The sequence below is a fragment of the Lonchura striata genome, chromosome 3 (assembly GCF_050655825.1).
Source record: "Lonchura striata isolate lonStrDom1 chromosome 3, ASM5065582v1, whole genome shotgun sequence".
Lineage (NCBI taxonomy): Eukaryota > Metazoa > Chordata > Aves > Passeriformes > Estrildidae > Lonchura > Lonchura striata.
In genome coordinates this window covers 90,465,017-90,489,312 of record NC_140705.1, presented here as the reverse complement: position 1 = coordinate 90,489,312, position 24,296 = coordinate 90,465,017, and positions in this window count along the sequence as shown.

The window sequence follows — 24,296 nt, the reverse complement described above, 5'->3', positions numbered from 1 at the left end:
AAAACAAATAGAAAATCCAAACGCAGGCATCCAGTTGATGCTATTATGTGAAGGTCAGCCACTCATGCTCAGGAAAGCTCTCCAGTTATTACCTCCCTCCTGTAGAATCCTGGGTTTGGCAGATCTAGTGTGGTCGGAGCTCTACTGTTTTTCCATGTGCTCTCATTCTTTTAATCTGCATTTTATAATTAATTCCTAAACACTGGATACTCTTCCTTTACTCCTTCTGTAACCTGGCCAGCGTCTTCAGATGACAAAGTGTAACTCAATCCAGTGTAAGCAGTGATTCTCAGCTGGATTTTTTGGGGGCTTACCTATGCAGTGAATAGTAGTGGAACAGAGCTGGACATCTCAGAGATCACTCCTTGTTAGACTTAGAGGTTTCAAACTTCTCCTGACAAACTAGGCTATTCCACAGGGAAAATGTAGTGTTGGAAAAGGCAAATCCTTCTCCAACCCTCATCTGAAAATCTTGTTGTACCTTGGTACTGTGGGTAATAAATTGCATTTGACCTTCTTTGAATACTTCAGATCAAACTTCTTAGACATTTTTCATTCTCCTTGATGCCTTTTGGTGGCAAGGTATCAGTGACATACCTTTACATGGCAGATGGGTTTGTCTGAAAGACTCTGGCTTGCTTCTGTTTAGGTTTCTCCTAGCCTAGCTTTCCATAATAAATGTCTTGCTATAAATTCTTGGCTGACCAAAGGAGTTTGGCTAATCCTGACTTCTGGATGCTTATCAAAACCAAAGCTTGAATTCCATCCACTGTGAATCTTAGTCTATTTTTAATGCTGCTGTTTGGAAGCATGGCTCCATGTGCTCTTAATAAAATAGTGGTAACAACATGCAGCAACTTTGTAAACAAACTTAAAAACTATTATTTTATTTTTTTAGAGAGCCAACTTATTTGTAAATAATCTACACCAGATGTTGGCCATGACATAAATTCCCTCTATTAATATCTTTTTATATGGCCTTGGACAAATCACAAGTCTGGGCCTTGGTTCCCCAGCCAAGAAAAGGTGTGGTATCTTCTGAGGACATGAATGCTTCAGGAACAAAGGTTATTTAAATAACTAAGAGACAGCATTTATTCTTAGACCATAGCAATGAGTACTGGAACTAGAAGGAATTAAAAGCATATTTCTAATACTTGCAAAAATGGTAACTTGATAGGACTTGTAGTGAAGGCACAGCATGACAGTCCAGTCTGTGTGCTTATACATTTAGTTTATATTTTGGATAATGCTGCTTGTAGCTGTGTTGAAGTCACTGGCCAAATGATTAGGGCAGAGCTGGCCTACTTATTCTTTCAAGTTGGCTTTTCTAGAAAGAAACTTGAGGTACACCTGCTTGGAATGTAATTTTTACCTGAAGCCAAGATTTTCTGGAGCTGGAGCCTGATGATAGGTAAGATTTACAGAGAGACTTGGATATCCTCCCCTGGATATGCTCCTGGGTGGAGGATCCCACTCCATGATGTGTGCACCACCAGTACAGATGCACCCTTATTGCTTTCAGTCTGAATTTCAGGCTTTTGGGGCAGACACAAGGCTGAATTTTCTGACTTGTGTGCCTGTTGAAGCAAATAAAGAAAATAGTCTGCATTTCCTAAAGTGTCCAGTCCTATTATTCACCAGTCCAAAAACACATCAGGAGAAGTTCACTTCCTGTCTGGGAGAGCTTGAGGGGGATTTTCCCTCTCCTCCCAAAACTGAATTCTTGTACTGCGGCCCCTTTTTTTGGTGTCTAAGTGGGAACTGTTGGGAGCAAAGTTGTTTCAGGTACCTTTGTGCAGTGGTGACATTGGGAGGCAACAGTGGAAAAGAAATATATAATTTTGTAGTCACAAATTGAACCAGGTTTTGTGGGATCTCTGCTGTCCCTCCAGAAATGTGGGCAGAATTGTGTCCCATTTTCTTCTGGAGCTTTAGATTTGGCCTCTCCCAATTAACAAATTTCCCAAATGCTTATAGAGAGTTCTACTCCAGCCCCAGATGGGATCTGTGAGGCCTAAAGTGAGATATCAGCAAAATATAAGTCCATTACCAATGCCTTTTTTTTTTTAGTGAAAGTGTCAGTATTTCTTCATTCTTCACAACAGTTGTCCTGTTTTGTTGCTGAGCAAAAAGAGCTTCTCTGTTTTCTTGTACTAGTGAAAGTATCAAACCCTTATTCTAGTCTCTTCCTGGTGCTGACTTGGCTTTGATTTTAGATTAGTTTGTTCTCATTGGTTTTTCCAACATCAAATGCAAAGAAAACCAATGGAGAAAAGCCCAGATGTGTGGATCAGTTCTAATACAAATCTGTCCAGGCCAGAAATCAGCAGGAAAAATATATCTGATGGAAAAGCAGCTGAGCTGCTCCCCTCCAGCATCCCTCAAGGAGAGACAAAAGAGCCTCTGGCCTGTCAGGCACAGTTCAAACCCTCCCATGTTTCCCTTCCTCCCCACACATAGAAGCAGTGTGGGCTGTAGCTGCACACCTGCAGCTGTGTTCCAGCTTGACCTTTCTTGTCATTCCTGCCAAAAAATAGATCTCGGCAATAAATTAGGAAGAAGCTGGTACAGTTCAGAAAACAAGAGTAGTGTCTTATTTCTCTTTTACTATTTCCACATCTGAGGGTCAGTGGAAAAGAGGAAGCCAAGTTGAGGTGTGGGTGGAAATGGGATGGGTAAGGTTTAGCAGCAGGCATGGAGTGGCAGGGCAGATGAAACTCAGTTTCTGAGGAGTTTTTATGCCTGAACTAAACTGTTATTTTTAATAGGGAGGACATCATATGGTCTGTGGCCATTTTTTTCCCTTTCAACAAGTGCAGTTTATTGAAAAGCTTCCACAACCCTCTTTTTATCATTGTTAAAGTGAAACAGGGGTATCAGTGAGGGCAACTCCATCTCCACCATCAGAGCTGGTGGCAAATGGCTCCAGCACAGGCTCAGCTACCAAAGGATGTATCTCCCCACCCCACTGGTGTCTGTTTGCTAAATCCTCATTGCTGAGATATCCAGCCAAGTTTCCTTCACTATTCTTTGCCTTCTTGCATGACCATGCCATTTTTATTCCTATCACAGCTCCATTCCTGAAACACATTTCAAGGGCTCTTCCATCTCTGCTCCCTGAAAGGATCAGCTCTGCCCTTTTACTTGTAGCATTTGCAGGGTATGTCTCTAACCATAGAACAAGTTTTATCCAAAGCCTGCTGGATTCAGTGAGTCTTTGGCTCATATTCTGAATTACTTGATTTCCCCCTTTTCCATTGTCCTATTTACCCACCTTCGATGGATCCTTATATCCTGACCATTTCTGTAGTATCTCCTTCCCCAAACACATTCATTACTTGTGGTTGAACATGCACAGTAAGTTCCAAGAGGCATGTAAGAAAAACATTAATAAACCCCCTACTAATGGGATTCTCTATTAAACAAACATTTGGTTATTCTGTAAACAGAGTAAAGTTCTGAACATCAGCTTGATTACCTGGGATCATCAGGTGGTTTCCACTGACACAGGTTCCCTTGGATATAAACTAACAGGTGAAAATTGTCTCTGTTTTGCAAACCTGCAGGGGCTCTGGTTATTATTATGAAGCAAATCCACCCCGTAAATAACTCTGTTTTCAGAAGCAAGCACCTTTTACACTACTGGTATCTGTGGTACTTCAGCCTGAAGTAGAAGTTGGATTCAGACTAATTCTGTAGGTTAAGTGGTCTGGACTGAACCTTTTTTCCCCTCCTTGTTGTATATACAGCCATATCTAGCACTGGAGGGACTGGATTTGCTGTCACTGAACTCCTTTCTCCTGGCTGAAAACACTTGGTGATTCTGATTTTAGAACAGGGCCTCAGCTTGTGCCTCAGGCTGCTTTCAGGAAGGATAAATGTGAAATCAGTGAAGGTCTGCATTAGCAAGCATCCAGCAATTCAGCACACAAGTGCTCTTGTTTGAGTCAGCTGGAGAGTTACAGCCCAGCTCAGGGAGGAGAAGAATGAGCTAGCTTATCCCATGGACTGATGCCTTCCTTGGGGAGGGAAGTGTTCACCAAGCATTAACATACATGTGTAATTTGAATTATTTTTCAGTGTAATTTGGAGACGTTGCCACACGCCGTATCTCAAAATTTTCAGGAAATCCAGTCTTTTATTCCAAAATAAAAATGTAGAAAAAACTTCCCCCTTGCTCTCACTTATTTCCACCACCAACCTCCCTCTCAGTTTGGGCAAACAAAAACATTCAGGTAGAAGTTTCCCAAATGAGATTTGTGACTTGGGGGGGAAAAAATGTAATTACTATGTTCAAGGAAAACAGACATTTTTCTCTAATTAAAAATCCAATTTCCATGGGGTGAGGGAAAAGTGAAGTTCAACATCTCTAGTTGTGTACTTGAAGTGTGTGGGGAAAATTTCACAGAGGGCAGATGTGTGAATGAGTAAGCAGAGACAGACAGAATGGATTTTTTATGCAGCACATGCATGAGATGCTTTCTGCTTTTTAACATCACTTAGAGAGGGTATTATTTGGCTTTTTCCTCCTTTCATTGTGGAATTTTCTCCCCTTTCCTTTCCTATCCATCTTTAGATAATTCAGAAAAAACGTGAAAAAGGCAAGGAAGGGAAGTGCAGATAAAACTCAATTATTTTTGATTAATTCTTCTTATTATTATTTTATATGGAAACTTCAGCATAGTGTTCTCCCCTCACTCCTGTGATGAAGATCTGTATTGGCCACCTGTAGCTGCGCTAATCCAGCATCTTGCTGCCATAATAGTCTGTCAGAAGTTGCAGGTGATTTAAAGGAGTCAGTTTGGCTCTGGAATGTCAGAGCACAGATCCAGAGGCAGGTGAAGAGGGAGGTGAGTGATCACAGGGTGTAGGCAATAACCATGGTTTCCCTCCATCCCGCTGTGTGCGCTCCCGGCGAAGCCCAGCCCGGAGGCAGAGAAGAGACACAAAGAAGGTTCTGTGGCTTTCACAGTGGTTGTCCTCTTTTGGGGTGGGTTTTTTCTTTACTGCTTTGAAGGCCTATTTCATGGGACACTTCACAGAATCAATGCAGCTCATCAGCAAATGGGTGCTATGTGCACCAGGCCTGTGACAGGGCAGGCATTTGTTTTCCCTGCACGTCAGGGGCTTTCAATCCTGCCCCAACACTGGACGGGTTGTCCTGCAGATCAGAAGAGGCTTTTGCATAGCCTGAATTTTGTGCAGCAAATCAGGGTTTCTTCTATAGATTCAGTTGGTGTTTATCTCTGATTAGAATCCTGGCAGAATATTTTTTGTTTCTGCTAACATTCAGGCCAGAACTGATTAATAAGCATCAGGTGCTAAAGTTCTGACATGAAGCTCCATCCATACCAAGGCTTAAATTATCTTATTTTCTATTTATTTTTCCTACACAACTGAGTGCATACAAAAGCTTGAGTAAATGCCCCATTTTAGAGTTTGTAGCTAAAGTTTGTTTAAAATGCCTAAAGCATGAGCACCAGTTTGATATTTGATAACCAGTAGAGCATAGAAACTTAAACAGGAGAAACATGCACAGACAGACAGACTGAGATGATGCCCAGGTGTCTGTGCCCTGTGTATGGCAGGAGTTTTGCCTTTTGGAGTCAGCCTTAGGCTTTCCAGTGTGATGGATCAGCCCCCAGCAGCCCCAAGAGATCTGAATGACAACACACAAAGATGTTCTACAAGTGGCAGTTTGGGGAGTCTCACTCTTTTTAGTTCCCCCTGCTTTCTGAGCCTTTCTATTTTACCTAGCCTGTATTTTACCTTCTTGCTAGCTTTCACTGACTTGAGCATGGGGTAATCAAAATGAGTATGATAAAGCTTTTGCTCTCCGTCTTGTCTGCTCTAATTTCTAATTGCTTGGAGAGTATGTTTTATTTGGTGTATTTATTTTTTACGTTGCCTAGTTCAGCAGCAGTGTGATATCACTTAGAACCTCTAGGAACTTCTGTAATATAAATATCAGTAAACAGAAACATGGAAAAAAAGAAAAACTGGCCTAGAAATGGGCCCAGGCTGGAATTTGAAACTCATGTGGTTCCTGTGTTTTGCTGTTGTCTAGGGAAGGGACCATGATGTTCTCTTAGCCCAGCTCTTGGGTCAGATCTGCTTTAGACTTTGGGTGTGACAAATGTGATGGTTTCTTTTTCTCAAATACTTTTCTAGCACTGTAGAACAGAAGGAGGTACCAACTAAACACTCTTTCACTGGCAGAGTTATCTTGCACAGGGATCTGATTTGTTATTTTGCTGTTTAACTTCTCTTCTCTTGGAAGATTTACTTCTGTTGTGTTCTTGGCACAGCTTTTTATTACTGACTTCTCCTAAATGTAGATAGCATTGTCTAACTTTAACTTAAGGAAACCAGAACCAGTAGTACACAGTCAAGGGACTGCACGTTAATTAATGGACAAATCAGTTCACATTAACTGATGATCTGGTCTCAGCCAGGTTTAAATACTTTTTTTCAAATGGCTTATCAAAGATTAGATAACTGTGTAGTAACAGGCTAAGGAGTGAAGTCTGCACATCCCTGAATTCTGGTCCTCTGTTTCTGTCACTCAGCAACTTCATCTGTCTGAAAATGAGGATAACATTGCTCTGACTACAGAGCAAAGTAGTAGAAATGGGGTTTTAAGTCAACATTTTTTAGTATGTCTGTGTAAAGAAAGCCAGCAAGCTTTTTATACATGTTTACAGGCTTTCTGCCCACGTTTACACATATGCAACCCAAGTTTGCAGTTAACTGAGCACAAAATGCTGTCCTGAGTACACAAATGTATTAGAAAACATGTGTGCTTTATAAGGATTGTACTACTGGTTTTCAGCATGGTTTTATTTAATGAAAGTAAACATGATCTATAGTAATTATTTGTGCAGTTATGAGGCTTTGTTGACGTAAGCATGCAGTCATGAACCCGCTTCTAGCACATGGTTTTAATTTTTTCATTGTTACTTTCACAATTTGACACTCTTAGCCAAATAAAATATTTTTTGAGAATTGATTAATGAACATTCCCTGTTCTATAACAAGACTGATTTATAGAGCATTAATAAAGAATAACAAAAGTTTACCCTAAGATGACCTAGGCTTTCATTTCTGGTAGCTTACTAATGGGGCAGGTGGTAGAAGATAGCAAAAACACTGTCATTGAAAAGGCATGGCAAAATTACAGATTTGTTCCACAGGAATCCAGGAATGGCAAAACTCTTACTTTGTTTGCTCATATTTGTGCAGTCCTGCCTTTTAGGTGGCTGCAGCAGGTCTGGAGTAATCTGCTGTGGAAATAACAGCTCTCATTCCTTCAATACTGTTTTCTACCTAATAATGTAGGTGGCTTGTGGTGGAAGGGAGCTAAACTCTGTGATCTTATGAGCTGCCACCTTTGCAGACTGGCTGTGTTGATGTCTGCACGTGTGGCTTCACCCAGACATGGAGAATTGGGCAAAATGAGACACCTCATGGTCTTCAGAAAATCAATGCATTCTGCATCTGGCAGCACAGCAGGACGAGTGAAAGGCTGACAGCTTTCTGGCATGCTCCGCCTGCAGACATGGCGTTTGTGGAAATGTAATTAAATTTCATGAAAGAAAAAGGAATTACAACAGAACGGAAAAGAAACACCAACTTGGTTGACACAAATAAATTATCCTGTAAGAACAACCATGTTAATATTGATTATATGATAACTCAATGTAGTTCTGCTATCTGAGTGTCTCATCAACTTAGCTATGTAAAAATCCATGATTGTGTTCTATTTCTTCCTGCAGCAATCAAAATTTTGCTTGAATTTTTCTGTATGGAGCCTGTGCCAGGGAAGCAGCTTTGTTCATTTGTGTTGCAGGTTTAGGGAACTGCCATAGTGTGACTTTCCTCCATGTGCCTTTTGATTGATTGATCAAGACCAATACTTGATTTCAGCTGCAAATCAGTTTTCTGTTGGCTCAGGGGTAAAAAATTATCCAAGTATCCCATGGCTCAGGCTCTTCCCCAGTTTTCTCATGGCCAACAGGGAAGGTCTAGCCATGAGCTGTTTCTTCAGGGCAGAAGGTGGTTTCTCCAAGCTAAGCTGGACCATCCTGTGGAACAGGGATTAATTCTATGTCTCAGTACTTGAATGCCAGCAGAATATCCAGTTCCATGGTGAGGTGTATTCCTTAACACTGGTTTCCAAGCTTCCCTCTGTTCCTAAGGAGGTATTTTTCCACTAAGCCTGCTGATGTAGTCTGGTCTACTGTAGTGGCACATAACTCTCAGGTGTTATCCTGGTTCTGTGGCATCAGAATGTTGGTCTGTGGTTATTTCTGGCTTTTCCATATAAACCTTTGGAGGTAGAAAATCAAATGTCAGGGAGAAATTGAGAGATGAAAGAAGATACATGTTTGGATCTTTTCTGGAAGGCTTCTATCTGAATAGAGCTGTAAATCAAAGCCCCAAAGCCCCTGTGTAGGTTCTGACTGTTCAGAAGGGTTAATAGTGATGTAGGGAGGGCTTGTTTTCAGGGATTGGATCCTGAAATGGCTTTGCATTGGGATTCATTAGAGAAGAGCCATGTCTTCCCATAGACCTGATAGCTCAAGAAGTACCTCAGGGTGGTTGCTGACCTGGAGCCCCAAGAGCTTCTGTTTGCCAGCAGAAGCAGCTGAGCCCCACGGCTGTGTTACCCAGGCCCCACAGCGTCATACGTGAGTGTAGCTCAGTGCTGGTGCCCAAGCAGTTGTAGCATTGCTTGATGTAAAAAGGATTACAATTGTCAGCATAGCAGAATGCTACTTTTCATCTTAAATTGCAAAAATTTGCTATAAGGGGCCTTTGTCCCCTTATAGATGTTGCCTTGCTCTCTCTGGCATTAAATTCTCTGAGCAGCAGTGGAATAATAAACTTCTGTGTGTGTATTCTGCATTAGTCCCTATTCAAAGCTTAAGACACAGCCTGGAAGTAAGCCAAAACCAATGTGAATTAGTGGATCTGGGTGATGTTCCGTTTTTTGTGGTTTTGGGTTTTTTCCTTTTTTTTTTTTTTTTAATAGCTACCCCAAAAAGCTGCTTGCTCAAATTTGGGGATGGTATCTCCTGTTTGAGTAGATCTGTTTGGCATAATTGGCATGTGAGGACATGCTCAGAGAGCTTGTAAACACACTGTAGTGCTAAGAGAGGAATAGAGATGCAAGGTGCTAACAGATTTCAGGAATAAGGCTTGGGAAAACAGAGTTCAGCTTGATTTCCTTCTCATTAGCTTTAATCTTCAAAACCAAAAACAAAAGACTCAATTATTGCTTAAGTTTTCTGGAATCCTTAAAAAAGCTTTTGAAGCTTCCCATAAAGATCAAGAAAAAATGCCTGAAAACCTTACAGTGGGGTAAAGAAAACAAGTGTAAGATGATCATTAGCCAGAATAAGTTAAATAATTAAAGAAAAAATAGCCAGAAAATAAAATTAAGAGATCTTTTCCTAATAGTAGTTGCAGTCCATGTTAAGGACTATCACACTGAAGTAATTTGCCCTTGCTGTTTGATAACAGTGGAGCTGTATTTATACTAAATAACATGATTCTGTTATAAAAAATATGATTGCAGATTTAAAATACTATGTGGTTGTCTTCTCAAGGTGTTACCATAGAAGGGTCATTGAAAATATCAGACCTTTCAGACAGGACACTTTTCAAAGTTGCTCAGTATTCCTGCCAGAAGTCACTGCCCCGAGCACTGTGTCTGCTGCCACTTGGATCTCAGCTTCTTTAGAAATGAAAATAGTGTATCTGCTAGTCAGAGACAGCTTACCACCTCACTAAAAGTGCAGAAATTTATTAGAAAACTGAAGAAAATTGTCTAGGTTGCTTATTTAATTTGTTGCACATCAAGAATAATAGGGAGACAGTAGGTTGGTGCTGTCTTCTGCTCTCCATGTTCAGGGTGGTGCTGTCCAGCTCAGTGCTCACCTCTGCCTACCCCCGTGTTATAAACACTGCTTACAGCACCTGTATTTTTGTGTATGTGTTTACATACATCACTGAAATCCACTTCGTTTTCCTCCTTTTTCTTTTACTACTGAAGCTGGATGCGGGTGTGCAGAGCTGGGTGGGAAGCATCTCTCAGGGGTAGACAGCTCTTCCCCTTTTCAGTCAGCGTGGTGCCATGTGCTCAATGGCACAGGGACAGTGAGAAGTGCAGACAGGGCAAGTGCCTGACAGGTCCCTGCAGTTCTGGAGTAGGAATATCAGCATTCCAAATTCTCTCTGGGTGTTGTGCAGTTCTCTTGACACTTCCACAGGTGGGGGGTATCCAGCATTCCAGTTTGCTGATGGAGAAACTCAGACAATCTGTCCTGTAAGTGAGGGTCCCAGGGACAGCCAGCCTTGTATTGAACAAAAATCTGTTCCTCAAGCAATGTCCGACCACTGCACATTGGTTTCTGTTAAAGTCCAGGTTTGGTGAGTGAGCTGTGATCTTCCAGGTGTCATTTTGTGTATCTCCAGCCTTAAGAGACCTGTTTCCCACTGCTGGGTAATGCTGCTCCTCAGCTATTGGCATGGAGCACTGAAGACATCCGGTGGCTGCTTGGGTTAATGGCAGGTGAGTGAGGAGGCCTCGCTGCGGTTTTATGCAGCCAAAGGTGCTGCTCCACATGGACTTAAAGTCTCGTGTTTCATCACTCACCGAGGCTGGGAGAACAGAGCTCCCCAATACAACTCTGTGTCCTACTCCATGGGGAAGGAGTTACCAAGCTGGCCCAGCCTCCCTCATTTCTGTATTCCTGAATTTACTCATCTGCAAAGGGTGCTGGGGAAGAAATGTCAGGGTTATTATATTTTTAATCTTTTCCCCCATGGCTCTTAAGCAACAGCCCGTAAGGATTTCTTCTTGAAAGTTGGTAAGCAGTGGACAAGATGCTTTGGTCTTTCCCTCTGAGACTCACAGCTACAAGTGCTACCAGTGACCTTTGAGGACTCTCTAAAAAGAACCAAACTGTGCACTGCTTTCCCATAGAACATCACTGTGGAAACTACAGTCTTTCTTTGTGCTTCATTCATTTTCAATTTGGCCAGGCCTGCCACTGATATATGGACAAATGAGGAAGCAGCACAAGAGAAAAGAATACTTGACAGAGGAGAGTGGCAAATAAAAACTATTGTGTAGTACTGTCAAGCTCAAGTGTGAATGGTGCTGCACCTGGAGAGCCCGGACAAAAGGGCTGCATTCATGCCCCATCCCTCGTGTGTGGGAAGCCAGCAAGACCTAAAGGAGCTGCCGTGTCAAGAGTGTGATTCAGGAGACCTTCTTTGTTTGGGATTAATCATATAAAAGGAAGGCATGAGTAAAAATATCCTGTTCACAGCAATATCCTGTGGGCTGGGTGTATGTATTGATCTTTGCTGAGTGGTGCTGCGGAGGACTCTGAGACATCTGGGAGATGAATCATCCCCAGCCAGAACTGGAGCAATTAGCTACATTTAGACCAGCAAAAGGCCTTGAAAGGTGTCTAATTGAGTGGCTTGCAACTGCGCCAGGAAACAATGTGGATTTGACAAGAATCCCACAATTAATTTCTGTATTGACCTAGTGGGACACCGTTTGCTCATGTGGACAGATTATCCTAGATAACTAATTCAATTCTTACAGCATCCACTACATAAGTGTTTTGTTAACTACGAGCAAAGTAAAGGAGGTACTTAATGGAAAATCTTTCTTGCAGCCCATTATTAAATCTGTGACCATTTAAATATAAAACAGGGGGTTTTGGCAAGGTCAAGGCCCCACATTTCTTGGGAGCATGAAGTTCAAAGTTCTGCCCTGACAGCCTCAGTGGTTTTAACTACTGTGTTAAACTACTTTAAACAAGCACGCATTTACTCAAGGACAAATTTAGGGGCTTAATAAAGAAAGACATGTCAAAAACAATTTATAGGTATGAAGAAAATAGAAACAAATTAGGTTCTAGGTAGGTGTGCAAACTTATTTCCTAGAAAAATAGCAATCATTTCCTTTATAAATACAAAAAGTAAAAACTTTTGACCTTACTTTAAATATTTTTTAAACATCAACCTTCATTATATGGAATTGAAATACAAATATTAAAATTCCTGCTTTTAGTGTGACCAAAAATGTGATGGCTGGACCTGAGAACTTGTGGGCAGATTATGATTGGCCAGATAAAGCCAGAATTAATTTGTGAAATCCAGAGCTTTGCAATTTATTAGTGATTATCTCTCTCTCTCTGTGTGTGTGTGTGTGTGTGTGCGCACAGCGCTCTCCAAGAGGACCAGCTTTTATATAACAATTTTATAAAATAGCAGTGTTCTGGGGAGAAAGGTCTAACTTAATAAGCAGGGAGGCAGAAATAGGTTCTTCTTAATGATGCTGACTTTTGCTTTTCTTTCTTGGTGCTACTATTTGAGGAACTCTGCATCTTAACTAATCACATTGGAGCTTTTCTACCAAAACCCTTTTTGGAACAAAAGATGTTTGTATAAAATTGGCTGTTATGAAGCAGAAAGTCTTAAAGCTGCTCCTTTAACATGGCCAGATGCAGAGCTGGGCTGCCACAGTGTGCAAGCTCCCTTTGGGTGAGTGGGTGCAAACAGGCCACAGCTCGAGGTCTGAGCCAAATTGTCAGGAGATAAGCTGGAGAGGACTACTCATGTGATAACTTCCAAGGGAGGTTCCCACTAATATAAGCGTTGGCTTGTTTTATTATATTCCTAAATGCCAAAAAGCTCTAAGGGATATCTTTCCTGTCACCCCAATCAGACTGAATGGAAACTCTCCTAAACCCCATCAGACTCATCCCTGAGCCTGGTTCCAGTTCTGGCAGCTCAGTAGTCTCTGTCTCTTGTGGCAGTAGTAATGATTCAAAATAGCTCCATGTTTTACTCCAGAGAGTAGGATGAGGCAGCAAGGTTAGTCTGATGACAGAAGAAGGATTACCAGGATTATTGATTTATGGATTATACCTGAAGCAATTATAGATGAATATGTGGCAGATGCTTCAAGGTTTAAAATCATGCCTACTTCACACCTTGCAAAAAGCTCTGTGTTGCTCTGGCTAAGTGCTCTGCAGCACCTAGAAGTTGATGATGTTCCCTGCTCTTTTTGGGATGGTTTCAGCCCTGAGGAACCTGTATGTTCTGGAGCCAGACTGAGAACTGAGGGGGAGGCAAAGGGGTAAGCTGGAAATCTGACCCCTGTCCAGGGCAGAGTTTATCCCTGCCCACCCCCGGGTCTGCTGAATGGCTTCTCAGTTAGCTCTGAATCTTCACCTGCTTTGCTGCAGAAGAGGATAAGGAAGGAGACACAAACAATTTTACTGTATTTCAAAGAGAAAAGCCATGTTTGATTTTGATAGGAGGCAAAATCCTCAAGAGAGAAATCAGATTTGGAACAGCCTGTAAGTGGTAGATCCAGGAATCCCAGTCTGGAGTATTTGTAGAAATTTAGTACAAAGTGGCAAGGCCAGTACAGACAGCAGGAAAGGCTGGAATGCTGCTGCCAAATATTCACTCATATTTGCCAGGAACTCCTGACTAGATAAAAATTACTCTGAGCTGAACAAATGCTGAATTTAGCTGCATAAGTAGCTAGTCTGTAATTTTTCCTTCCAGAAGTTCTTTTAAGGTACTATAGCTTTCTGTCAAAGGAGATATTTCCATAAAAATATGTTCATTCACCCTTTTTCTCTTCCCAATTAACCCAAAAAGTTAAAGCCTCCAACACTCAAGTACAAACTAACACGAGCAAGTTCTTGGGTCTTTGGGTCTTGCATTACCTTTCATTTATTTGTTTACCTCTCATTTTAAAATAAATAGTTTCATCTACCAGAATAAAAATAACAGAGCTGCTCTAGAGGGGAAATAATCCCTTCTCCTGACCCAGATGACTGCATTAATAGGTTATACAATGGAAAAAAACACAACAGAAAGCTTGCTTTTATGACACCCCTAATACATAAGCTTAGAAAAGAAAATCAGACTTATTCCTGAGACAACTGGATGAGCCCCAGAGAAGGGGATGGCAGCTCTTTCATGCTGAGGCGTGACTGACAGGAGGAGAGTTTTGGGCCCAGGAGCTGTATTGTGATATCATTGTTGCACTGGGGATTATGTATGCAACATGGGGTGAAGGTGCTTTGACTCCAAGCAGCCACAAGAGAAGAAATGAAGAATGAAGCAACCTGAACTTGAATCCACTGAGAAGCTGAGGCACTTGGCCCCAAAGCCGAATTTCAGCCTTAGCACAAGTGTTCTTCTGTAATGCACAGTGCTAACATGATGTAAGAAAAGTGTTTGCAACTTATTTCCAGCTATTTATTTTAATTATTAAAGAAGGGGCTGGGAGATTTTGCTTGCTTGCTTTTAAGCAAGCAGTTGTAATCTACAGTTTAGTGGAGCTAAGCGAGGGCAGCCAACAGGGCAGATGTTATTGCCGGACGCAGCAGGAAAGTTTCATTTCCTTGAGCTCTGCTAATGTGGTGGAAGAGGGCTGGCAGAAATTGGGAGAATTTCTCTTCTATTGAGCAGGTTCCGAATTTCTTGTGTGCTTTGAGGAAACAAAACCAGCACTAGGAACTCGTTCATCCAGTTGGTCAGTTTCTAGTTAATATAGTGGCAGATGTGACATAGACTGCCTGGCAGGTTTTACTCCACTGGACTTCAGAAGGATCTTCCCCATGGCTACTGCGGCCTCTGGATGTGGTCCCCAGCTCTGTGGTTAGCTGTTCTGAGGACACACAATGAGTAAGAGGACAGATTGTGCAAGATCTTCTCCATGCTCCTTCCCAGGCGGAGAGAAGGGTTATGAGCTTGTTTGACTTGGGCAGACGAGCAACCCACTTTACTTTGCCATGATGACAAAGGCTGAACTTCTCTTGGGCTCAGAAATTACACAACAGTTCTCCTGGAAATCCGGATGAAAGAATGAATTCATAAGTTCTGAGTTCTTCAAGACAGTTCTGCTGGCCTAGACTGCTCTTCAAACTGTGTTTTATTGGATGTGGGAAAACTTTGTTGTCTTTCCTCCTTCCCAACAGGAGTTATGGGAAGGCACTGGAGAACAAGCAGTTCCCATCTACTCACTACTCCAATGCCTTCCCTGTGGGCCAGCCAAGGAGTGCTAACAAGCCCACCCGATTAAGTTAAGAATTCCACTCCTGTGGGAGGTGGTAACTCAAGGTACAGCATGAACTAACTTAGCAGGGAGAAAGTGTTTAATAGGCGTTTTCCCAAGGCTCTTGGAATTTTGGACGAAGTGTTGAAATGGGTCAATTCTTTCTTTCACAATGAGATGATGCTTTTCTATAATATTACTAACTGAGGATGTTTAGATGAAATAGGAAACACAAGCTAAAACAATCCCCTTTTGATCACTCATTCTAACACCTGTGGGTATGACTGTAAAGCTGTGGGTTTGGTCAATAGTTGTGTGGATGTTTGTGATGATTTCCATTTATCCTTCACGTACAGGAAGAAATGTCCAGGAGCACGTTTGGTAATATTCCTGAACTGTTGGTAATGTGAGACCTTCTTAAAGCAATCTGTTAAATCTTAGTAGAGAAGGGGGAAGAGACCACGGCTTTCTGTGTGTGAATTACGAGGTGTGTGGATTAGCAAAGGGAATATTAACAAGACTTTACTGTACTACTTCACACAGTGTATTAGTTATTCTGTCAATCTTCCTGCTGTGGGAGGTCACTGAGGCAGATGTGTGAGTGGACTGGGAAATGGGATGGGTCACTCTTCTGCCATAAGAGTTGAGATTTCCTTCAACCCTATGTCTGGTTGCTTGATCCAGGGCATGAATTAACAGATTTTATTTTAAAAATTATATATATTCCTCAACTAGTACCTTCACAGTCAGGTATGTGAGTGAAGAGTGTTATAAATGAATGCTCCAATTTATTAATTAAAGAAAATTTATTACATGTTCCAAATATACATTTAGAGAATAATAACGAAAAGCCACTATCAAAAAAAAGGTCAATGCCAAGCCCAGGTTTGGTGCTGGGTGAGACACAGGTTTGACCACTGCAGCAGAGGGTCCCCTATGTTCACACCAACCATCCTGCTCAAGCAATGTTTATACAGTTTATTTTGCTCAAGGCCGGGATTTCAGTGCTGAGTTAAACAAAACTGTGTCTGGGAAGTGATGTATGCCAATCAGAGGGTCACAACTTGACATTGACATGCATCTTCTTGATGACTCTGGCTATCTCGATCTGAGATATTTATCAAGTATTTATCAAGTATTCACCACCTGAGTGTTCCTCCAATTACCTTGGAGAAGCACTCATCTCCTAGCTGGCCATGTCCATTAGGTTTTGAAATACTGTGAAGCAAACTTTCCGTCTTGAGTGCTTAAGGAAACTTATAGGAATATTTCTTACCAATATAACATATTTCATACATCTATTTCTCACAAGCACAAATTATCTAAAATACACATAATAAGGGGCTTCACTGTAACTGTCATTTTATCTGATGGTTTTGGCAACTTGACAAACAGCTTAAAAAAAATAGCACTTTTGGTTTGTGAGTCCTGTATGATGCTCTTTACTGTTTCTAAGGGCACATCTCCTGGAAGTTCTCACTGAGTTTAGACCCTATAGAGCTGGGGGCTGTCTGTTTGTGGGTTTAAGAGCCCAGTTCAAGCTGCATGTCTCTGAGATACCTTAGTGGAGATTAATCTAAAACTGTGTTCCAGAAACTGAGCCTTTCTCTGTGAAAGCTCACATTACTCTAGCACAGGCCTTGCTCAACCCGTAGGTCCAACTTCTCTGACCTACTTTGAGGCAGCTTAATGGGAATCTGTAACAAATAACTGGTAATGATGGCTGTGGGGTGGAAACAAAATTATTTGCCTGACAATTGAGTCATCTTTGTTTTATCTTCCCACAGCTATTAATTTGCTTAAATTCCCTGCATCCTTTGTATGGCATTTGTCCTCCCACCTCTCGTATTGATTCCCATATGTTTCTACCTCTGCACTGCAAGTCCACTTGCATACAGTCGAATTATTTTTCTTTTTTTCCTTGCTGCTGGGAAAATGATTTTGTTCATGTAGTTAATTTATTGTCCTTTTTCACTACATGAGATCATCCACTTCCAGATGTCTTTTTGAGTAGCTGTCAGTGATGCAGTCCTGTCTGAAACTGGCACCCAAGTCTTCCACACACGGAAAGAAGCATGTGTTGGAAGGTATCATCATCTGTTCATAAGACATGAGTAATCTTTCATGTGTTTGGCATTTGTTGTCCTACAATTAGACTCCTCTCTTAAAGATAATAACCTAATTATAGGCTTTGCTTCAGCAGTTTAGTGGAATATGCTGGTGAATCATGGGTGAAAGGGGCAGAGGAACATTCTGCAGCTATGCAGGCCAAAAGTTGGGATGTCACAGTCAAACTCTTGTCTTTTCTCCTTGATTGAAATGCTGTCCCTGGGAAAAACTTGCTCAAAGTGCCTCCTTGAAGACTTAAAATGCATTTAATGAATCATTTGCCCGCACATTGACGTGTCTAATGGCAGAAATATCTATAACATGGATCTCCTGAAAAATAATTGTGCATCATCTGCCTCTGTGGAGAACTTTTCAATATACAAAGAAAGAACAGACAGAAAGGAGTTTCCTAGCAGTGCAGGAAGAGAACTTGCCTCTTCCATTTGCAGGGACCGATTTCTTCTGGGGTTACAGGTGCAAACCCTGAACTGTGGGAAGAGGAAGACTGTGGCTGTACACATTCCTCTGGCAGGTTTTAGAGATCACGAGAGAAGTACTGATGGAAAGCAGCCTGCAATGGCACAAAGTGAGACCTAGGAGGGGATGTAGGTGTGACTACAGGTACTAGACTTCAATAACTGATATAGAAAATGGACAGGCTGCACACTTCCAGTTTCTGTTGCTTTCAATTTCTTCAGATCCTCTATTTTGGATCTTATGCTTCCCTGGATACATATTAGCTTTCCAAAACAGGCAGAGAAATGTTGAGTTCTGACTTTAATGCCCAGGTCTGTCTTTAGCCAGCACTAAAGGTAATGCTTTTTCCTGGATTGTTCTGAGGTACCCAACTTTCACCTGTGAATGCCTCCCTTTAGAGCCTTCCTTCCGTGGCTGCAAAAGTAGGCCAGAGACCTGATTTTTGTCTCTTTAAACTGTCTGAGAGATGTGGGCACTTGTTACTTAAGCAATTACAAATAGCCTAAATTCAGGCTTCAGCTGACAGCTCTTGGCAATTTCTAACCACTCCTACTTGAAAATATCTACATTTTTCCAGCTATTGTGCCCAGTACACACTTTGGCCAAGATCACATTTCCGAGAAGGTATATCCTTACATGCACTGTGTAATGCAACATTTATCATTGGAGATAAAACACATTCGGGCTTTGTCTTCTGTTAACACACTCTTAAGCAGGCCAGATCCTCACCTGATAGAAATTAAAGCTGTTCTGTACAGATCCATGGAGAAGTGCCAGCTGACACTGGTTAGGTAATATCTGTGCATTATTAATCAGGGCTCAGATAATGCTGTAGAAATGTTGTTCCTCAGCCAGGAGATAAATAGCTAAATAAGATATAAACCAGTAATGAGTGCAGTAGGCCAGACATACTGATGTGGAAATGTCTGAGCTGTAATTGTTGGCTCTGAGAGTTTGATTTCCTAGAGGCCAGGTGGTACCTCCAGGCACAGGAGGTTACTGCTGGGATTTAGGGTCAGCAACCCCTTGCAGGCAACATCAGGAGGTGAAATCTTAAGGCTTGTCTTTGTCTGGAAATTAACCAAAGCAGCTATTCCAGAGTATCTGGAATTGCTACTTTGGTGTGTTTCCAAGTGCAGACTGCTTTGAAATGCTAATGCTAGAAGCTGTTTAGCTATTATTTATAGCAAGAAACAAAGATAACAGCCCACTAGACAATTGAAGGAATGGGGGAATATTTGGAATTACAGAAAGATGGGGTGGCTTTTATTTTATTACAGACAGGGACTGACCATTGCTGGTTTGCACAAAGGACAAGAAGTTTCCTGGTTGTGCTCTGGAAGTTGATGTAGCTGTGTAATGAGGATCCTCTACTGTGTAACAAAGATCGTCAGCTGTGCACAGGCTTCTGAAGAAGAAGGAGGGATAATTCTGTTCTTGTAGCAGGTAGGACAAGTAGTAATGAGACTAAATGACATCCAAAAAGGGTGAATAGCTGGAGGAAGTTTCTGTGTTAAGAACAGGACACTGCCAGGTTGTCTGTAAGAGAAGCTCCATATGCAAGAACTGCACGTAACTGAAAACAAAATAGAAATGAACTTTTCAGATCAGTGCTGAAAGTGTGCCACTTCTATCTTCTGGATAGTTTCTTTGAAACTTGAATTTGAATGGGAATAAGAAACTAATTCCCAGCAAGATCCTCCCTTCAGCCTGAAAGAGGGATCTGGAATGTGTGGTCCATATTTTTCCGTGGGCATAGGGGTTTTTTATCATGGCATGTCTGACAAACTGTGTGTATTTACAGTCCTCTGAGTGAGTATGCCTGGCAGAATGGATGCTGCCATTCCTGCAGCTTGACTGAGAGGTGGCCTGCGCCTGAAATACCTGCTTCACCCAGGAAACTTGTCACAGGGTGCTTGGAAACACAGTTGCGTTGGCCAGGGTTTGTTTGAGAACGTCAGGCCCTGCAGGGCACCCTGAGGCTTGGCCACTGTCCGTGAGGCCTTTCTAGGTGTCCTGGTGGGACAGCAGAAGAGCTGGAAGGCACAAACCCCCATGGCATCCTTGTGTCCCCTTTGGAATTGCATGTGGAGTCTCGGTCCTTCTTCAGCTGGCGGCCCAAGGAAGTGTTGACTGTAACAGGTACCGTAATGATGAATGGCATGAATGGACAATCACTCCTGCCACACCAAATAAACCCTGTCACATGGAATCCGGCGTTTTCCAGGGAAATCAGATTTCACTGCAGGCCGCCAGCACCAAATGAGCTTCATAAAGCACCTGCAGATCTGAGCGTCAAGCAATTATTCCACTATCTTGCCTAAAAACAAAGAGGGCACTGCCCTTCAGTCACCCCCGACCTTTTCCAGCTAACATAAACTAATTATATTTGCGGCAGGAGGGAGCAGGGGGATAAAACCCACCCCCCCAAATCTTCCTGAGGGTCTTGCGGGGGCAGTGCCGGGTTTGCGGGTGTCTTACGGCCCATTCATCAACTCATAGCGATGGGGAGCGCCTTCGCTCCGGCGCTTAAAGAGATCCGGGGGGGCTGAGCCCCGGGCCGGGGAGCGGGGCTGGGAGCGGGGCTCAGCCCCGGCCGCCCCGGGACAAGAGCGCCTTTGTTCGGCATCACTTAGCAGCAATTACAGCCCGTCAAAACAGTTTTTGTTTTACGACAACGTGTTAATGGGCCCACGGTTGGGTGTGAGAAGTAACCCAAGCCGCATGCACTGAAGCAAGGTTAGAGGTTAATTGAGACTTTCTAACACAGCGCATGAGATTTTTGCAACCTTTTGCAGCGAGGGAAGTGGGGAACAAAAAGGAGATAATGTGATACAATTAGTTGGAAAGCACGAGGGTCAAAATTCCCAGATGGAAAGGAAAACTGGCCAAGTGAATCAGGCCAGATGGGCCACCTGGACCATAACGAATGCCAAAAATAGCTTCAGTCCTTAGTCTAGGGGATGAGGCAGTAGGTGGTATGTCTGTCCTTCACAGTGGATTTGTAAAAAAAAAAGCAAGGTCAACATTATAAACATCAGTAGCCTGCTGCAATTTGTATTCCAGATCTATGGTCATTAGTGCAGCTCATATTTTTGCTTTTATTTTCTTTATTTCAAAGTCAGTTGATTTTAACCCAGCAGCCCTCTTCAGACTTGTTCATGATACAGGTCTCCTGATAAACCCTGGGCTTCCCACCATTTGTGTAGTTTTTCCCACTGCAAACCTCCCGAGCATTATTAACTAATTTGTTATGAACTTTAGAAGAAAGTTTTGGTTCCAGGACTCCCCATGGTCAGTGTGAAGATGCTGTGGTATACCTAAAATAACCACCTGCTCCCCTCCCTCTGCAGCTGGTGTTGCATCTGGAGCTGGGAATGGTACAGGTTATGGTGCCCAGAGATGTGGCTCTGGGTATGCTGTCTTTGCAAGATCCCAAAGCATAACACAGTCATCCTCTCACTCTGAGCTGCTTCACCTGCTTCCTTTCTTCTCTGTACTTTGTCATTTCCAAGACCTCTGCAGGGTGACACATATAGAACAGGAAAAACTTTCTTGTATTCACCTCCCAGCTTGCACTGGAAATGAACTACGAGGTTGACTGGAAGTGCCAAGTCACTGCTGGCACCTGTTCAGCACTTATTTGGTTTCCTAGAGCCACCGTGATTAGTTTCCTTCACTACCATATAAGCTTCCTCTATTGAAGCTGAATCATCTGTTGCAGGTGTCTGTAGCTCCTTTTCTGTGTCCTGTCCAAATGTTTGGGGGAAGCAGGGTAAGGAATGTGACATGGGGGAAATGCCACCTGCCTCTGTTGCCTTTTCCTTGCCTTAGCAGCCTGTACATGCTGGCCCTGCCAGCCCTCAGTGGCTGCCTTCACCCTCCAGTGGGCTGAGCAAGGCTGATTTCTATGAGGAGCTGCTGCCAGCCCTGGGGTACCTGCTTCAAGGTCAGTGGAGCCCAGCTGGGCTTTATTAATGAGGACTGGCCTGGTGGGGAAAGAGCATTGGCAGGGGGACAATGGCACTGTGAAGCCTTCTGAGCTCCAAGCACCAGCTCAGCAGCAAGGGAATAGCAACAAGTTCATACAGCAGCAAATTGCCGGGGCTGAGCCCAGCTTTACTGAGCCTGCCCCTCAGTAAAACCACAGATGGTTTTCTATCTCTCCTTCCTCCTTTATAGGCCTAAAAGCAAATGTAGGGAGACAGAAGGGGTAGGAGGAGAAAGGGAGTAGAAAAACTCCAGGAAAAGTGAAGGGGGATAACAGGGGTGGGAGAAATTGGCTGAATTTTGTATCTGTGGATTACCTAATATATTCAGTCTGATTTCAAAGGGGCCTGGAACTAACTGCACAGAGAGAGGGGAGAAATAGAGGAGACTTGAAATAAAAGCAGAGATTAGCATTCAGAAGATGAGTGTGACCTGGAGAAACCTGGCCGTCCTCTGTGTAACCAGAGCACTGCTAATTACTGGAAGTTGTATGCAACAACCAGACAGTTCTAGGAACTGGGAATCTTCCTCAGGAAATATAATAAACCCCTAAGCTTTCTTTCATGGAAAGCCTAACACAGACCAGTCTTATACATCTGTGATGGTCCACTTTCCCATGCTGTAAATATTCCCAAAGCAAGTGCTCTTCAGGAGATGCTGCAGCGAATTTATTGCAAGGCTGTCTGTTGAACGTAATGATTCAGAGCCTGTGCTCACTGATTCACCTCTGTGCAGGTGTGGATCTCAAATGAACACTATCCCTGACTTTCCCTGGCTCTTCCACTTCTCCAGCTTGCAGTAGCACTTGTTTGTACTTACCTGCTGGCTGGGGAAGTCAGAACACCATAAAGAAAAGGAAGTTCACAGGAACCAGTGAGAATTTTTTCCTCCTTAATATGAGCAACATGGTTTATTGTTTTTGCTGTTGTTAATTACAATTAATTTGTTGGTTTTTTTGTGGATGGGTTGGGGTTCTCTTCCTTCTCTTTGAAACATTAGAGATTGGCTGCAGCTGAAGTTGAAACATTAGGTGACTGACACACATATTCTGATATTCCTGCTGCTCTTAAGCAAACTTCCCAGTATCTGTCTGTCTTTTGCATGGATTTGTGGCAGTTTTTACTGAAAGCCTTAGAATTTTTCCCATAATGTCAGGGGGCTTCTATTTTTGGGGGGATGTGGGATAAACTTTTGAGGATTCTTCTCAATTTGAGTCTGCACTTGGCTGTTTGAGGTTTGCAGGAGATTGTCTTCTCTAGTCTGTTTGTTCCTTTCACTGACTGATTTTACAGAAAAAAAAATATTCAACCCAAACCACTTTTAAGCAAATATTTTGTGGACTTAGATTCTTGCCAATCCTGGCTATTAGCACAGACCACTCCACTTCAAGTTTCTTTTATCTAAATCTCTCATTTTCAAGGTCAACTGCCTTTCCTTTGTGATTTGTTCTTCATTGCTGCATTAAAGACCTTCAGTGTTTCAACTGCTAGTATAAAACAGAACCAGTGGCTCATGCTGTGCCAATCTCCCCGAGCAGAAAAGGAAATCTTGTCTGTATTGAGCATCAAACTGAATTAACTTTGTGAACCACAGTGTTGTACCTTCACCTTGGGTAGCAGCTAGAGGCTGGCTCCTAGTAAAAACATTGCTCAGTTTAAGCTAGTTCCTCCCATGATTTCTGGCTAGTAAAGACTGGCTAAAATATTATGATATAGAAACAGAATATATTTCTGAGACATTCCAAGCATAGTTTGGCATTATAAATGGCTTTAGTTTAAGGTACAGCTACTGCAAGCTGTGGTGTAGCTTTGACTTTCTGCAGTTCCTTATCTTTTGGTTGCAAGACTGTGTATGTTAATTTTCCTTTGTACAGCTCCTTAGGTATTAAAGCCATATGATTTTCTTCATTTGTTGTCAGCAAAGGTTAAGAATATGGCTTGAATAGTCAGCCAGTTAAGATAAAAACTTGTGAATTTGGAACAGAGCACTTAAATGGGACTAATGGTTGGCTCATTTCTCCACTGTGGATATTCGATAGTGGCTGAAGATTTACAATAATAAATATATATTTTAAGCTTTGAAAAAATGTTTAATAGGGAATAAAAATAAGGTTACATAGCAAATAAAACACAGATTAATCAGAACAAAATACTTCTGTTAAGCACAGGAACTACAGGAATACCCCTGTTGTCCTTGATTTGCCTGCTTCTGGAACAATGTCTCAACTCCATGAGTTATTGCCACTGAGTACTTATATCTTCCCTGAAGATCTTTTGGAAACACTCATTGATTGCTAGAATCAAAAAATAAGGTGAAATTTCAAACTTTATAAAATTTTATCAGCTTTAACAGGATAAAAATAGAAATGGAATGACAACTCCATACTAAAATGAAGAGTACTATTGATACTGTTTTGTTTGGTTTTTTTTTTTTTTCTTGGTTGAAAAGTGTTGGGTTTTTTTTTAATACTGTATTTTTTGTTATTTTGGGAGTTTGGCCTTTTTTTCTCCCCAAGATGATGATCTGGCTGATTTTAAAAGTTATTCCATGTGGATGGTGCTGTGAATGAGAGGAGAGGCTAGTGTGTCACTGTAAAAAAAAAAAAAAAATCAAA